Source organism: Adiantum capillus-veneris, chromosome 7 (genome assembly GCF_014529385.1).
Source record: "Adiantum capillus-veneris isolate H3 chromosome 7, ASM1452938v2, whole genome shotgun sequence".
NCBI classification, from domain to species: Eukaryota; Viridiplantae; Streptophyta; class Polypodiopsida; order Polypodiales; family Pteridaceae; genus Adiantum; species Adiantum capillus-veneris.
In genome coordinates, this window is record NC_140937.1 from 138046014 (window position 1) to 138064573 (window position 18560).

At 43.9% G+C, this 18560-nt stretch overlaps 1 pseudogene; it reads right to left on the minus strand.

Annotated features, from left to right (window-relative positions):
• Positions 1–10345: 10345 nt before the first annotated feature.
• Positions 10346–11138, minus strand: LOC147454685 (uncharacterized; annotated as a pseudogene).
• Positions 11139–18560: the final 7422 nt, after the last annotated feature.

Consider the following 18560-nt stretch of genomic DNA (forward strand, 5'->3'; position numbering starts at 1 on the left):
ATTGGGGTTTCTGAAAATGTTACCGATCGGCCTATTACTGATGCAGATGTACATGATGTACTTGATGAGGAAAGGGCTGAAAATGAGCAGGCTAGAGGTATGACAAAATGGTTGGTGGACACTTTGCGTGACAGTAAATTGGATGCACATTTGTCTAATTGTACTCGTTCAGGCTCTTGCCATGCATCTTATGCATCAGATTGTTATGCTTTGGCTGTGTCTAGTTTACATGATGTTGAGGAGCCTCTGTCTTTTGATGAAGCACAGAATTCAGAAAATTGGATGGCTGCCATGCAATCAAAATACGATGCACTTATAGAAAATGACACATGGACTTTATGTGATTTGCCTCCTGGCACAAAGGCCATTAGTACGAAGTGGGTTTACAAGTTGAAACACAAGCCGGATGGTGAGATCGATCTCCATAAGGCTTGACTTGTTGCAAAGGGTTATGCACATCAAAAAGGTATAGATTATGAAGATACTTTTGCTCCCACTTGTCGTATGACTACTGTGTGTTTTCTATGTGCATTGGTAGCTCATATTTTTTGGGATGTACATTAATTAGACATTGTTACTGCTTTCTTGAATGGTGACATATTTGAGGAAGTTTATGTAACGCAGTCTCACGGTTTTGTCATAAAAGGACAAGAGGACAAAGTGTGCAAATGTAAGAAGTCTTTGTATGGGTTGAAGCAATCTCCTCGTGCTTGGTATGAGAAAGCTGACACTCATTTGGTTAAACAAGGCTTTCGTAGCAGTCCAATAGAAAGCACATTGTATGTAAAGCGTGAGGGTGATGTATTTCTCATCGTGGTTCTTTATGTTGATGATTTACTGATCACTGGACCAAATGATAGACATGTTGCTGAATTTAAGGCTGATTTGAATGCTACTTTCAAGATGAAAGATTTGGGGCTGTTGCATCATTATTTGGGTATACAGTTTAAGCAGTGTGATGGTGGTATTGCCTTGTGTCAGAAAAGTTACATAGAGACATTGCTATGTAAGTTTGGACTTGAGGATTGCAAACCTATTGCCACTCCCATGGAAACAGGTTTGAAGTTGAGTCTACATGATGCTGGCGATCCTGCTGATGTCACTCTTTACCAAACTGCTGTTGGCTGCCTCATTTATGTATATAACACGAGGCCGGATATTTAGTTTGCAGTCTCACAGGTCAGCAGATTTATGCATAGCCCAGGGTCTAAGCATTGGCAGGCTGTCAAGAGGATTTTCCGCTACCTTAGTGGCACTTTACATCTTGGCTTGTTTTATCCCAAGGGGGGATCATTGCCGCCAGACTTACATGCTTTTTCGGACTCAGATTGGGCTGGTTGTTTTGACACGAGAGTGTCCACAAGTGGTTTTTGTTTCATGCTTGGCAGTTCATTTATATCATGGTTGAGCAAGAAGCAACCTACTGTGGCCACTTCGAGTTGTGAGGCTAAGTGCAGGGCAGTCTTCACAGCTACGGTTGAGTGTGTATGGCTCAGACGCCTTATGGATGATTTGGGTGTTGGACAAGACACTGCCGACACTATCTACACTGACAGTCAGAGCGCATTGGCAGTTGCGAGGAACCCAATTTTTCATGCTCGCACAAAGCACATTGAGGTGCATTACCACTGATCCGAGCCTATCATAAATTTTTGTTTATCATATTTTGTTGGTTTTCCTTGCTTCTAGAGGTTTACAATAAAAGAAAGAGTGAGAACAACCTCTTGGAAAAATTAAAAAAAATGATTTGATAGGAATTTTTTCTTGACTAGTTCACCGGAGGTGAAAGGTAGAGGGAGAACCAAGTGGTAAAGGGAAGGGAAAATATGTAAATGTGAAAAGAAAAGATATGATGTGGTTGTGGAGCCATGCACCCATGATTCAAGGGTCATGAGTGGCTCATATCATCATGGCTTTGGAGCCATATGATGATTCAAACAAATGGGACCCAAGTGGAAGACTTGGTAAAGGAAAAAACCAGACACATGATTTTGCTGAATTTTTAAAAAATACTTCCACTCTGATCCAAGAAAAGTTGTCTTCATCAAAGTTGTAGCTGATGAGCTGGAGATTCTGGCCATATTTTTTTTATAATTTTTTCATCTACGGTCTAGGAGATATGGTCAAAATGGCGGACGCCAGTTTTTTCAACTGTGGTGGAGACCACCCCCTCTACCTTTACACACACACACCCTTCCTTTTCCACATTGAGACCTTCTCTAAAAATCAGCCATTAGTCTTCTCACCCTCCTCTCCTTCCTCCTCTCTCTCAAGCTCAAAAACCCATCAAAATTCCTCTTCTAATCACCTCTCAAGTCATGCTTAATCTTGTTGTAATTCATAAGTTCTCATTCAACCCCTTTCTATTATTACTAGATATGTATTGATTTTATGTAGATTCTTTACATTTTAAAATAAGGAAGCTCTTGGACTCAAGCTATGGAGGAAGGAGTGAAGACAACACAAGTGATGATGGAGCTAATTGGTCAACAAATCACTTGGAATGAGCTTCTTCATTGGTTGAATGTCCCTAATCAAGCTTCATTTGTACAAATTACACTTGGATCTTAACCTCACTCCTAATCACTCTCTTTCCTATATAAAGAGGCCTTCCCCTTTGTAATTTCAAGCCTCCCTCAGCCCCATTGAGTCTTTGTATCACTCACCATGAGCCCATAAGCTCATTCATTCACTCTATTCTTGCACATTCGAGAGTGCAAATTGTTTCATGCTAGTAACCTCTCCTCCTCTTACTTATGTTAATTAAGAGAAATCTTTTATATGTGTGTGAGAGTGCTTGATGTGATCTTGGCTAATCCTTGAGTGGTTGTTTGGTAATCTACATGACTATTTGTGTTGGGAGTGTTTGAAGTCATCCATTCCTTGTACACACACTAAGGTTAATGATTCATTCATAGTGATCTCTCTCTCTCTCTCTCTCTCTCTCTCTCTCTCTCTCTCTCTCTCTCTCTCTCTCTCTCTCTCTCTCTCTCTCTCGCTTTGTGTAGCGGTCCTAGCCCACGCTTCCAAGACTAGGTGGTGCCCTTATCTCATTTCCCTTGTGGCGCAATGGAGTTTGTTTTGGTGTAGAGGCAGCCATTCCAAATTTCCTTCGCCACCACTATGTCAGGGAGAGGTTCTCAGCAGGAGAGATCAGCTTGGCTTATGTGCCAACACAAGACAACCTTGCAGATCTTTTCACAAAGGCATTGTCTCGTGAGAATCTTCAAGCTTTCCCCAAAGCTTTGGGCTTACTCCCCTTTGTGGACTGATCATTTCCTCAGGGCATGGCACTTCCCTCTACTCATGTGCTAGCTCTCGTTCACCGCATCACTCCAGGGGGGATTTGTTACCATATACATGTGGTAGTGATGTGTGTGAACACACTAGGACCACCGGGGCATTTTTTCCCTCTTTAGGAGTTTTTTTCCCCCATGCATTGTATATACGCCCATCACTCTAGGGCTATCCATATTTCCATTGCACACTAAGTAAGACACTCTCTATTGTGTGTCTTGAGCTTCCTTTGTCTTCTCTAAGCTATGTGCGTTTCTCTGCAACCCTATTTCCAACAAGGTGGACCAGGGCATTGCCGAGCCTTCTGATAGTGTCGCCAAGGCTTCGGCAGAGGAGAAAATAATTATTTCTTTTTTTCTTTGATTTTCAAAAATCGGCTATCATTAGCCCTCCCCTTTTGGTTAGAGGCATTCATGTCTCTAACTCATCTGCTTGATCATTGTCGTCGGAGGTGGAAGTTGAAGGTATACCCTCATCTGGAATGTGAATAGGTGGAGCCTGGTCAAATCGAAGAAAATAAGGTTTGAGCCACCAACCTTTTACCCTGGTATTATGAATTTTTCCATCTGCTTCCATAAGCTGGTAGCTTCCATTGGCATACTTTTTCCTGATGATGAAAGGGCCTTCCCCATCGGAGTAGGAGTTTCTTATCTTTGCACATGTCAGAGCGATTGTCGTAACGGAGCACCAACATTCCTTTCTTCAATTTTTTTTTGCCGAAGGTGCTGGTTAAAGCTAAGACGTCTGTGCTCTGCTTGTGCCGCATAATAATTTATTGCTTCTTCTCTGTCTAACTGTAGTCTTTCCAAGTTGATTATGTGATCTCTCAAATGCATTTTGGGCCGTTGAAGTTGGCTTGTCATTACTCTGAGACTTTGTAGTTGCACTTCAATGGGCAAGGTTGCTTCCTTACCAAATACCAAATGATACGGTGTAAATCCCAAGGATGTACGGAATGAGGTTCTGTAGGCCCACAAAGCTGGTAGTAGGTACTTATCCGAGTCTCCAGGATGATTGTTTACCTGCTTGGTAATAATTTTAGAAACCATTCCATTCACCTTTTCAACTAGGCCATTACATTGAGGGTAATATGGTGAAGAGTGCCTCCTTGTAATGCCCAGTTTCTGCATTAATTCTCCTACCAAGTCTGCTCTGAAACCTGGCACTCTATCATAGATGATCTCTAATGGTGTGCCAAACCTACAACATATGTGCTCATAGATAAACTTAGCTACCTCTACTGCTGTGATTCTAGTAGTGGTTGTAGCTTCTGCCCATCTAGTCATGTAGTCGACCCACATGATGATGTAGAATTTTCCTGAGTTGGCCCTAGGTAATGGTCCTATGGCATCGATACCCCACTTTTCAAATGGTCCATATGAAAGAATAGGTGTTTGTGGTTCAGGCATAAGTGACCTAGTGCCGGCCTTTTGACACAACTTACACGTTTTGCACTAGTGGTGTACATCACGGTTGAGAGTGGGCCATATGAAGCCAGCCTCCAAGATTTTCCTACTTGTTATGTCTAGGGCAAAGTGACCACCATAGCCCCCGTTGCGACAGCTAGCAATTACTCCCGTGATTTCATGAGAGAGAGGGACCTTCCTGAGTATTTGGTCCTTACCCTTACAGTACAAATCTTCATTGATGAGCTGATACCTCGTGGCCTTCCACGTCAGCCATTGCTTTTGTCCCTTTGTTAAATCCGATGGGCATTCCCCTGTTTCCAAAAAATGCATGATATCAGGTAAGGCATCACTACCTTGAAATAGACGGAGCTTTAGCTTTATAGCCCCAACCACCACTTCCTGTAGTCTCTCACTTTCCAGGGCATCTGCTTCATGGTTTTGAGTCCTTGGGATATGGTGTATTTGAACTTCTTCAAACTTACCCAACAAGGTTTTTACACCACTTAAGTGAGTCCTCAAGCTAGGATTCTTGCATGTCCATACTCCATTTACTTGCCTTACCAGAAGTAGAGCATCCCAAATACATTAAGGCGTTGTACCCCTTGCGAGACGCACCATTGTAGACCCTTGGTTAGTGATGCGTACTCAGCTTCATTGTTAGAATGTGAATCTAACAATTGGCCCAACGAAAATACCTTTGCCACTTTGTCATCAAAGACCACTATGCTTGAACCTGCTTTGTCGGATGATTGCTTGTAAGCTCCATCAAAGTACAGAGAGTGTGCTCCTTCTACCATCGGTGGAATTGGAAGTAATCGAATTTCTTTCCTCTTAGATTGCTTCTCCTTCCTCTCAAAGCCTTGGTAGGTCATGAGCCCTCCCAAGCTTACCCTTGTCGTGCTTTCCACTTGTACCGTGTAGTCAAATTCTTGCAGACGAACTAGCCATTTAGTAATCCTAGCAGACACATCCATGTGTTGTACAACATAGGGAAATATCTCATCCATGGTTAGAATCACCCATTGAGGCGGTGAGATAGTTGGTAGGGTGGCTAAGACCTCCTTTAACTTGTTGTAGTGATGTTCGCTTTCCTCATCCCAGGTGAAAGTTGATTTTTGAGTGAGCTGTTGAGCAGTGGCAGAACAAGTTGTGATAGTAGATGTATGAATCCACTCAAGTACCTCACTTTTTGTAAAAAAGAGACCAGTTGTTGACATGCGGTCGTTGGTGAAGGTAGGGCTATGAGTGCGGACACCTTACTTGGGTCGGCGTTGATACCGTTTTTGCTGAAATTTCATGGCCTAGTAGAGTGACGTTACTCTCCCCAATGTGGTATTTATCCACATTTAATTGCCTGTCTAGACTTTGCAACCTGGCCAAACCTTCAGTTACCTTTTCTAAGTGTGAAATGTGAGAGCTATATATACAAAAATCATCAATGAACACTCTTATGGATGTTTGAAAGAACGGTTAAAAAACATATGTGACATATCTTTGGAATGTGGCAGGTGCATTTGTGATACAAATGGCATAACTCTGTATGCAAAACAACCCCATGGCGTGATAAAAGCGGTTTTTAGCTGATCTTCCAAGGCTATGCGTATTTGAAAGTATCCGAAATAACCATCACACACGGTATAACATTCAAAACCCGCTACTTCATTCAAAATTTCATCCAAGAAAGGGAGAGGAAAGTGGTCTCTCTTTCTAGCTGCATTTAGTGGTTTGTAGTCAACACAGACCCTCCACTTACCATTCTTTTGAGGCATCACTACTACGGGTGACACCCATTATGAGTTTTCTACAAGATAGATGAATCCCACCTCTAGCAGTTTCCTTACCTTGGCCAAGAGTGCCTTTTCTTGTATGACCCCTAGTCGTCATAGCTTTTGCACAACTGGTTTTACCCCTTCCTTCAGCTTAATAAGATTTTCCACTACTATAATGCCTGTGATTCTTTCATAGTTGTCAGTGAACAGGTCAGGAAATCCCATCAACATTTGCAAAAAACTATCTTTCTCCTCAAGTGTTAGTTCCGTGGACAACATACCCTTCAACCTACTTTCTCCTAGGCCAAGTGATTTGCTCTCCTCTTCATTGCGTTGCCCTTCTGGTGATGGATCACTAGTTGTGCTTACCCTTTGTGGATCCTTCATGATGATACCCATCACATCGATGGAACTGTCACTTTCGTCGGTGGATGTGGTCTCCTCCTCAGAAGTTGAAGACTCGCTAGTGGTTTCATATGCCGATGTGTCTAGATTCATTTGCTTTTTCTTGCCAGTTTTCATGTCGTAGTAGATTGTCTCCCCTTTCTTATCGGTCATGCATAGAAGGCGAGTGCCCCAGTCCTGTTTTGCTTTCATGGACATCAACCATGGCCTTCCCAAGATTAGTGGATAGCCCTCCCCCTTAGTAGGCATTACAAAAGCTTCTACCTCTACCTTAGTGTTGAAAGATTTTATCTTCACGGCACTTACCACACCCACACACTTTACTTTTGTGTTGTTTGCGATCTTTGCCTTGCATGGAGAAGGCTTGTCAACCTCGAGCCCTAACTGAAGCATCATAGCTTTGCTCATCACACAGATTTGTGCACCTCCATAAATGTAGGTGTTTCCAACCCTCTTTCCTTTTATGTTGACATCGACAATTGGAAGGATGTCGTCCATGTTGCAACCCAAAATTGCTCTAGCTACCTTTGCTTTGGAGCGTCTTGTACTTACCATTTTCAAACATTGCCGCCTTACTTTTGGTGCGAGATGAAGCAGCTGTGGTCATGTAATCTTTGGTCCTTGCTCTGCCACATCCAATGTTAGATCATAGGGCTTAGAACTTTGCCCTAAATCGATTGCCCTAAATCAAAGTAGGTGATGTCCAATTTCCGTCGTGGCCTGGATGGCCTCTTGCTAGTCTCTCCTTTCATGCTTCTCTCATCATCTGATTGTGTAGCTTTCTCCCTCCTAGCCCTTTTCACAGTCATGGCTTCGAATGGTTCTAAAAAGGTTACCTTCTGCTTAAATTCGGTGGTGGTACTGGTGGAAGAGGTGGGATGGATGCTTGTGGTGGTGTCTGGGGTGGACTTAGAATTTGTGTTGGTGGGGCTGCTACTCGGGGTGGGGGTGTTCTTTCTCTAGGGGGTGACAGTTGGTTCCTCCTACCTCCTCTATTATAGTTTTGTCATGGTTTGGGACAGTAGTACATACCATGAACATCTTCTCTGCAGTTGTAGCAGTGATACTCCCTGTTTTGTCGTCGTGCTCTTCCTGGGTCTTGATCTCTTTCTTGACTCCTTGCTTGCTGTATTAAGTGGACATACAAATTCTGCAGTTGGTCAGTAATATGGGCCAACATATCTTGTTGGTCATTTCTTACCCCAAGAGCCGGTGGTGGTGGTGGAATGGCGGTTTTCGTGGGTGTTGGTCGGCACAATGTTCCTGCTTCTATTGACTCGGTTTCTTTCGCTTTCATTCGCAACTTCTTGTCCTTAAGGCGAGAAATCTCAACGGCTAACTCGTGCGTAGCCGGGAATCTACCCTTCACCTTCTCCTTGAGAAGCATCCATAAGCCATGCGTGAACCAGTCTTTCTTTAGAAAATCAGGTGCAGCTTCCCCTTTGCCAGTGACTCAACCCACCGTTCCCACAAATCCACAAATTTGGACTCATAGGTGGCATATTCTAAAAGACCCTCCTGCCTCAAGTCTCTCAACTTGTCCCACAACTTCTCTGAAGTGGTACCTCCACAAAGCGCCTCCTAAAACCGGTTTTTAAGGGCTCCCAGTCATCCTTGGTTGCTTGTGGAAGTGCATTGTACCATGATCTAGCTTCTAGCTTCATGAGATGCTTAAAGATTCTAACCTGTGATTCATGCGTATCTTTGTTGCTCACTACACATGCTACTTCAAAGTCATCTAGGAAGTCTGTTACCAAATCCTCCCCCTTCTTTCCTTTAAGTGTTGGAAATTCTACACTTGCCATGATTTCTGAGGCGTGTATACCCTCTTATACTAGGACATAGATTAAAACTTCAAACGGTATATTGCCTTGTACCAAAGGTAAGACAAATGGATGATCTGATGCCAGAACCTCAAAAAAACGCTCCCCTCCCAGCATGGTGTCGATGATGTTGACAGAACAAAGCCGAGATGGGGCACCTCTATAGCTAGGCCTCTCTCCCAGTTTGAAATTTCAATAGATGCAAACAAAACACTTGCAATCTCAACTTGTAAGACTGCCTCAAAATTGTCGGCTCAAGCTCTTGGCCATGGGGGCTTACAAGCACACACCAACTAGGGAAAAAAAAAAACAATCTCATAGCATGAAACTACAACAATCGCCAACCAGGTTGAGAGGAAAACAAACCAAGTGCATACTAAGATCCTTCCTCTTTGATCTTACCTTGTCTTGCTAAATCACATTTGCAAAGCTTCTCACATGTAACTTAGCTGTTAGCATGCATTGAGATGCTGCTCTTTCAACCGCTTAAGATCAGCATCCTCCAAAATTGGGCTTGGGATCTGCTCTGTGATCAGAGCCCTTCAACATGGACGTTTTCCTGCACCCAGGGGTCACCATCATCTCTGACGTTCTCACTGACTAGAGTCATGAGCCCTCTTCAGCGAGCCTTACCACGGCCCCTCAGCTCACAAAACTATCCCCCTTCAGTCTGCTTGCCCACTTGCCCCAAAGTTGTTTGCTTCCTCTCTGCTTGCCACCACCTGACTTGCCAAAAACGTCCTATCAAGCCACCGTTACTACTGCCTTCCATCCTCTTTTGTTTGTCAAAGCTGAAGTTTTAATAATTTTTGAGCTTAGAGGCATTAGCCAACTGCTAATGTACCCACAAAGGTATGACAGGGCATATGGCATTAGTATCACACACACCAGTGAATGCATGATATCAAAAACCCATCAATACTTGACAATGAAAGCAATTCCCTAACAGCATCTACTCCAAATTAAAATGAGAAGCCATCGAGCAGTGATACACCTGATTGTCGACATCTAATCATGAAATAAAATCACGGAAAAAACTTTCCAAAAAACGCCTGACATAGCTTGCCAAACCCCCAGTCTGCTAGAGCATTCATGCTTAGTAGGGATAGCAAGAACTCCCGATGCACTACAAATGAAATTCTCTTTCTTCAACATGCCATTCTTGATAATATGCTCATGCATTTATTTTCCTTTCTCTGCATCTCTTATGCTATAAGAGGTTTTAAAGATGCAAGCAAAAGTGACTGCATTAAGAGTAACACCTATTGCTTAATGCGTTCAAAGCAGTTGAGTGCTTCCTTGGCATGGCCATGCTCAGAATACCCTATGATGAGAACACTTGAAGACACTACATTCTTAACAGAAAGCTTGTCAAACACCTCTTGTGCCTTCACAAGTAAACCGCATTTGGTAGACATGTCTACCAAAACACTACTTAGCATGGTATCAGCACCCCTATCTGATTAATTTCAGTATAATCTCTACACCCTTTTCAGTTGCTCCTACAGTGCCACACAATTTCCAGATTCAAACCAAAGTCACTGCATTAGGTAAAATCTGCTCACCTTTCATGCGTTTAAAGCTCCTCAGTGCTTACTGGCAAACCATGCTCGCCCACTGTTATGTAGTCAATGAGGAAGCTTCACCAAGACCATGTTCGAACAGGCCAGCCTCTCATGCTACTATCCTCCTTACTAGCTGCAGCCAGCATTCGCAAGCAACCCTTTCCATTGTCTTTCAGACTGTCATCCGCAATAGAAAATACAGCTTCCTGCCACTCATGTTCCATTTCTTCTTTAACAATGATGGATGTGGCACTTACCTTCCTGCCAAGGCAATAAGTTCAGCTTTCACACTTCCACGCTTGATTATTAAATCTGAACCTACCCCTTGCAAAACAGGCTTCAATTCAGCTACAGCTTCCACTAACTCCTCGAGCATCTCAAGTGACCAACCACGAAGCAGGTATGGATCAAAGATGTAAACTGGAAGGAGGGCCTGGTAGGCTGCAACTAAGGAGAGGCCTACATCATCATTAGGCCGCAGGTCCTTCTTAAACCACAAAATAGCAACTTCCTTGTTTTCTGATAGAGCTTCAATTGACGCATCAGCCAACACTACCAAGACTCTGTAGCACTACCTTCTTCTCTTTGGCCTACCCCTGGCAATGTGAGAGCAGAGACTCGTTGTTCCCTGTAAACTGGCCACGAAGGGTACCTCTTTATATCCAAAATGAAACCCGTGCTCAGAGTACTGTTCAACACCCCTATCATAGTGAAACCCTCCTGTGCGATCCCCAAAACTATGGAGGACGCCTTCTTGTAACTTTGATGATGAAGTGGGATTGCCATCTTGCTCAGGTCGTCATGCTGTACATATGTAGACATCAAAATAGACCATGAAAATGCATCCCTTTCTTCAACTATGCTAAACATGTTCTTCACATCATGAAGACCTTCTTAGCAAGCCCTTGCCCAATGTAGCTTCTAATAAGAACTGGCTAGGATATGTAATTCCAAAGAGGAAGCACATGAAAAGTCCTCTCTGCCTTAACAAGAGCCCCACACTTACTATAGAAGGCAACAAAAGCTGTTAAAAATATAATTTTCAGTGGTCTGACCCATATCCATTAAGCTGCACAGAAATAGCTGTACCTTTTCATGTGAGGCAATCACTGATCAATGAAAAAACTCAACTCAAACACCTCAATACAAACTTTGTACACTGTACAAACAAATTATTCAGTATCATGGACCTCCTGGATCAAAAGGGAAGCTCAAAGCCTCTTGAAACAAATGCAGATTGCCACCAGGATCCCACACAGTGTAACAAAACTTACCGATCAACAAGACACAATTTCCCATTATATAGACTGAACACTTTACATCAAAACCAAGTAGAGGGACAACATCATTCAAACTTCCATCAAATACATCGAAAGTAACTGAAGCTGTCCAGCTACCATGCATGGCATCGACATGCTTCTCCATATTAGCATTCTCATTAGAGAAAGACCGACATTCCCGCATAGCGGAAATCCTCCTTTGAGCTTTCTCCACCTTAACAAGTAGTGCTTCATCCATGAAAACATCTGGCCCATCAAATCCCCAGTCATCCAGATCATCATCATCAGCTACACAAGTCCCATAATAATCTCTTTGGCTGCATGCTACCCTTTGATCACAATCAAGAGAATCACCTGTAGGCAACTTACTGCCACAAGCATAATCACTACCTAAATCAGCATCCCAAATGGGCCCACATAACCACAAGTCATCTGGATGCCAAGACAACGCATCAGATGGAGGAAAGAAGACATCATCCAGAATGTCAGCATGCATGTCATCGACAGTACAACCAAAATCATCCAAAGGTAAATAACTCTAGTACAAAGAGCTTGACAAGCCCTCATCTTTACAATCATCCAAACATGGATCCAAACTAACCACAACATTGCCATACATGCACGCAAGGCTTTCCTCTTTCATGCTAATGCTTGCAGATGACTCCGCATGAAGCTCAAAATCATCGAGAGACAAAAACTCAGTAGATGCATCTGACTCAACCTCATCAACACTATGAAAATCATCATAAGGAACAGAAGAGCTCTCATGTGTAGCCCACAAAGAAGCACAAGACTGATCTACATGCTTAAAGCATCTGTTCTGCTTCAAGAAGTCAACAATGCTCTTCACACCCAATAAATCCGTGCAAGCAACCTCAATGCCCAAGAGTCCTGGAAGAGTGCCAATGAATAAGAATTTCTCTTGCTTTGCATCTAAAACCACATCCTCAAGAAGCTCAAGTTGCTGCTTTAGAGCACAAAAACTCATGCAATGCATGTCCAACTCTGATAGGCAATTTAACTGCAACCCCTGCATGGCATCATTCATCCGAAACAAAGCATCACTGAGCTTAACCATGTTTGCACTTTGCTATCTGACTCACAAAACTGAAGGTACTTGAGTCCAATGTCCTCAGTGGGAAGGCACCAAAAACATGACAGAACAAAGCCGAGAGGGGGCACCTCTATAGCTAGGCCTCTCTGCCAGTTTGAACTTTCAATAGATGCAAACAAAACACTTGCAATCTCAACTTGTAAGACCGCCTCAAAATTGTCGGTTCAAGCTCTTGGCCATGGGGGCTTACAAGCACACACCAACTAGGGAAAAAAAAACAATCTCACAGCATGAAACTACAACAATCGCCAACCAGGTTGAGAGGAAAACAAACCAAGTGCATACTAAGATCCTTCCTCTTTGATCTTACCTTGTCTTGCTAAATCACATTTGCAAAGCTTCTCACATGTAACTTAGCTGTCAGCATGCATTGAGATGCTGCTCTTTCAACCGCTTAAGATCAGCATCCTCCAAAATTGGGCTTGGGATCTCCTCTGTGATCAGAGCCCTTCAACATGGACGTTGTCCTGCACCCAGGGGTCGCCATCATCTCTGACGTTCTCACTGACTAGAGTCATGAGCCCTCTTCAGCGAGCCTTACCACGGCCCCTCAACTCACAAAACTATCCCCCTTCAGTCTGCTCACCCACTTGCCCCAAAGTTGTTTGCTTCCTCTCTGCTTGCCACCACCTGACTTGCCAAAAACGTCCTATCAAGCCACCGTTACTACTGCCTTCCATCCTCTTTTGTTTGTCAAAGCTGAAGTTTTAATAATTTTTGAGCTTAGAGGCATTAGCCAACCGCTAATGTACCCACAAAGGTATGACAGGGCATATGGAATTAGTATCACACACACCAGTGAATGCATGATATCAAAAACCCATCAATACTTGACAACGAAATCAATTCCCTAACAGCATCTACTCCAAATTAAAATGAGAAGCCATCGAGCAATGATACACCTGATTGTCGACATCTAATCATGAAAGAAAATCACGGAAAAAACTTTCCAAAAAACGCCTGACAACATGTTGGTAGTGAGCCTTCAAGTCTAGTATTACTTTAATTGAGCATACACGTGTTGGTATGTGTGATCTGTCTTGAGGTAGGTTGTACTGATTCATGTGAAACTTAGAGGTGCTTAGTCACTATCCAAGATTGTGGGAGAGGGTGGTGTTCTTTCCTGAAACAAACTCAGTAGATCCCTAGTTTCTCTAGTGAGAGTGTGAGGAAATGCTTCCGTTATCTGTGCTGCAGCATCAAGTGCGACTTGGAAACCGACTGTGATAATTACCTCGGTGACTTGAGTTACTTGATTCTCGAAGTAGAATAGTGTTGATTCTCTATTTTGCATAGCTCCTTCCATCTTGTTGTTGCGGGTTGGTCGTAGGTTGCGGACATGGTTTCGACCTTCTCCTTCTTCTTCTTGGCACACGGCCTATGTATATCCACTGAGTTTGGCATGTTGGTTGACTCTCCCACTGCAAATCGATTACCGTTATGCCTGGCACTCGAGTTTCGATGGAGATGAGGAGTTCGTCTAGTTGTGCTTGGAGCTCTTCTTCTTCTGTCGTCCAGTTCACAAACCCTGCTAGCCATTCATCCATCCACAAATGTTCAGGGGTTTCAGTCTTGTAAACTGGAGGGTTTCATGAAAGGATCTTCCGTGGGGGCACCAAGAAAATGATGGCCGAAAATGACATGCCATATGGGGTGGCTTCTACACCACACATAGCCTGAACATCCCCAAGCATCAGCTCGAGGTAGGAGTGATCCTATGCGTAGGAAGGGGCATTACCTAGCATAAATGCGGCTAGGACGCAAACATACATGACCTAGGGTAGAAAACGTGAAATGATCTCTAGGTAGTCAACACGAAGGCACACTGTGACTGGTGAAAGAGATTGCACATGCTGGAGCACGAGTAGGGTGATATACAAGAGACGAAACATCCCGTAACCATGGGAATTTAGAATAGAGGATGGACCCCAAAGATCAAGAAAAAATTACACCCCTTTATTGGTGATGAAGATACTTACAAGGGGTGGTCTTGACAACTACAAAACTGGCTCTTGGCATTTGGGATGCAGCATGAGATACGAGCGCCATATGGTGCACGGCGAGATTGGAGTTAGCGGGAGGGTTAGTTGAGAAAGAAGAGCAAGATGATGCAGCCACTGATGACCTCAATCACCAACGTTGAGAGCAGGACAAGGTGGCATGGCGTTGATACCTTCAATCCAAGCGTGCTCATGTTGCTTTGTGGGAGAAGAGCGACTACTTCATGTGCATAGAGTGGTCGTGTGATTAGTAACTCAACATGCTTTGGTGAATCATGGGGAGAATGGTGATGTTGCCAACGCTAAGTGCCCAAAGCTTGCAACCAAGCATGATGCCATTAGCTCTAAAGCATGGGTGCACTACGTGCTTAGTGGTGCTTACAATGTAGAGTGCATGGGTGCACTACGTGCTTAGTGGTGCTTACAATGTAGAGTGCATGGAGCTAGTATGCCCCTCCTTCACTTGGGTGCTCTCTCTTGGGTGTCTCCTCTCCCCGGTGTATTGTGTCCCCTTTGTGCTAAGCGGAGGCCTCTTTATATAGGCTTGAGAGGTGGTCCTTACCCACTGGTCATTGCAAATATCCTTTGGTCACTGTAGAAGGCCTAGATGTCTCTATAGTAAGAGAGATAGAGAGAGATAAGGTAGAGATAGAGAGAGAAAGAGTGGGGTGGGGAGAGTTTTTTTTACAATCCACTAGCCATGGCTAGGTTACTAGGGAAGAGTGGGCTTTTAGGGTATTTACATGGGTTTTGTTGATGTTTCAGGTGGTCGGTGTGAGGTTTTAGTGTTGCTGGAGTTGGTTTTTGTCGTGAGAAGCCGAGATGTTTTGAGTTACCTCCTTTCGGTGTTGGCCGGGGCATGCCTTCGGCGCCTTTGCTTGTTTTGGTGTTAGCGATGCGTGATTGGACCGCCTTCTTTCTTTTGTCGATGTCGATGTCGTTCGGGTTTTTTTTCCTTCTTTGTGTTGTGAGTGTGCGTATATGCGTGCGTGTACTGTGTATGGGTGGGTTTGCATATCGTGTATTTATGTATGTATGTGTATGTGTTTATGAGTGCATATATGCATGGGTATATGTATTTGTGTATTGTAAGAGAGAGATTGTGAGAGAGCGTGAGATAAGGGGGTGTGTGTGTATATGTGTGTAGGTGAATGTGTGTGTTTGTATAAGTGAGAGTGTGTGTGTGGGAACGGAGGTATGAGAGGGATATTAGTTATATATATATATATATATATATATATATATATATATATATATAAATCTTTTTTTTGTGCATGCTTGGCGTGCTCGTTTACACAGAACGAAGGTGGAAAAGTGTTTGAGCGAGCGGGTGGCGGAATGGCAAGGTTGAGGTGTGTGTGTGTGTGTATGTGTGTGTGATAGAGAGAGAGTGTCTCTGTTTTACTCTGCACGCCTTCGGGCTGAGAGAGAGAGAGAGAGAGAGAGAGAGAGAGAGAGAGAGAGAGAGAGAGAGAGAGAGAGAGAGAGAGAGAGAGAGAGAGAGAGAGAGAGTTGGGCCGTCTGCGGGCTGTGAGCACAGTACGAGAGAGAGAGAGAGGGGGGGGATGGGGTGAGGTGGCGGGGGGGGGACTAGGTGAGGGATTGGGGTGTGCGTGTGTGGATAAGAGAGAGAGAGAGAGTTTCTTATCTGCGCCTTTGGGCTGAGAGCGAGAGTGACAGAGAGATGAGATGGCGGGCGAGCCTATGGCCAAAGAGCGAGGGAAAGAGCGGGGAGGGGGGGGGGGGGGGGGGGGGGGGGGGGGGGGGGGGTGGCAACGAAGGGTAAGGGTGGTGGGAGAGAGAGAGAGAGAATATTATCCCCCTGTTTTCCATGATAGCTCAAGGACGAGAGGAGGGGAGAGAGTTAATCGGGTGGGGGAGAGGGAGAGAGGAGTAGCAGGCCAGGGAATGGGAAGGTAAGGCTAAGTGTGTGTGTCTGTAGATAAGAGAGAGAGAGAGAGAGAGAGAGAGAGAGAGAGAGAGAGAGAGAGAGAGAGAGAGAGAGAGAGAGAGAGAGAGAGAGAGAGAGATAGAGAGAGAGAGATAGAGAGAGAGAGAGAGAGAGAGAGAGAGAGAGAGAGAGAGAGAGAGAGAGAGATGGTGAAGAAGAGAGAGAGACTTCGGCTTCTTGTAGGCAACGAGGGAGATAGAGAGGGAGGATGGCCGAGCACTGCGCCATGTGGCTGTCGACAAGAGAGCGAGAGAGCGAGTTGTTAGCAAGAGATGAGAGAGAGAAGGAGTGGATGAGGGAGAGAGATTGTGTGCCGAGAAGGGAGAGAGGGGAAGAGGGAGGTGCATAGGGAAAATGGCGGCCTGCTAGGCTGGGGTATGGACAAGCTAGGGCTGTGAGGTGGACCAGGGTATTGCCGAGCCTTCCGATGGTGTCGCCAAGGCTTCGACAGAGGAGAAAATATTTTTTTTCTTTTTTCTTTGATTTTTGAAAATCGGCATCAGCATCAACTACTCCAAACGTTGCTCAAGCGGAGGTATTGGTTGCGAAAGAAGTCAAAGCCATCCAGCCTCAAACACGGGAGGTAATCGAACATGTCGCTAATCCGGTAAGACAAATTTATAATTCTACATTGCTATTCATGATGACTTGGGAAGCTAAGCATAGGGAACCCCTTAAACTGTCGAATAAACGTGATTCTATCACAAGAAACAAGCATATGTTCTCATAGATGAGTGAAAGAACTGTTTGATAAATTTTCATTGTTTGTTGAATTGTTATTGCTTAATAAATTGTTATTGTTTGATAAGTGGTTACTGATGATATGAAGATTTGGTTGATCATGTTTGATGAATAATTTAAAGAGAAGAATGGTTGAAAAAATATCTTTTGTTCCTCATGGGTAGCGAGGTGATTCCGCGGTAAGCGAAGATTAAGCTGAGGTTATCGGCTATCTTTTGTTCTTCGTGGTTAGCGGGATGCCTGGTGGTTAGCAAGATTCCTCAGGGGTAGAGGGATGCCTTGCGGTTAGCGAGATGGGAAGGTTACGCAATTCGTTGTTAGCGAATAAATCCTTTCAAAGGCTCTGTTGGTTAGATAGAGGAAGTCCGTGGGTAGCGGCAAACTCATGAGAAATTGGAAAAGTTGTTTTTGTTGAAATACAGGGTTGTCTCCATTAGGCCTTGTTTGAATTGTTTTTGTATTGTTTGAAGGGACGTATAAAAGAACCTGTGTTTGTATATGTTAAGGAGTGTGGTGAAAAGTGTGAGTGTGGGATGGAAAGTGGGGGCTGGCTCAGGTTGTCAATCAAGGATGAGTGGTCTCGATTAGTCGAGAAACTCTCCACTCACTCTTATTAAGAGAAGTGAAATTAGAGACTTATTGTGCCAAGAGTCGAGATGGCCCAAATCTATGTGACACAAGATTACTATTAGTTTACTAAGTCTCATATCATATTTATGGTTTATGGATGGCAGTCGTGCCTCTTAAACATAGGAAAAAAGGCATTGTTTATGGATTCTAAATATGTCAATGGGATTTCATCTTTATGTTAGGAAACAGCTTCACTAGAATCCTAGAGTTATCGACCTGGCTTGTGGCGTATGACCCTTATAACCACGTAAACAATGGATAGAGGACTTCCTCTCTTCTACTGCTTGTATCTCTACTTTGTGGAAACAGAGTAGGGTGTTGTCAATGGAAAAGGAGAATAAAAGAAGGACATCTATCAAGTTGCCCCAATCTTCTCAGGGTTGGGGACCTCACAATTGGTATCAGAGCCAGGTTAAAAACGATTAACTTGGCTACTTCAAGCTCCCTCATGCGTATGGTTTTCATACCCATTACCCAACTCGCAGAGATATTACAATATGCCGATTGATGTGTACCATAGTTATGGTTGAAACTTTCATTAAGTTGTCTCAGAGAGAGATCTTTTGTAGACCCCTG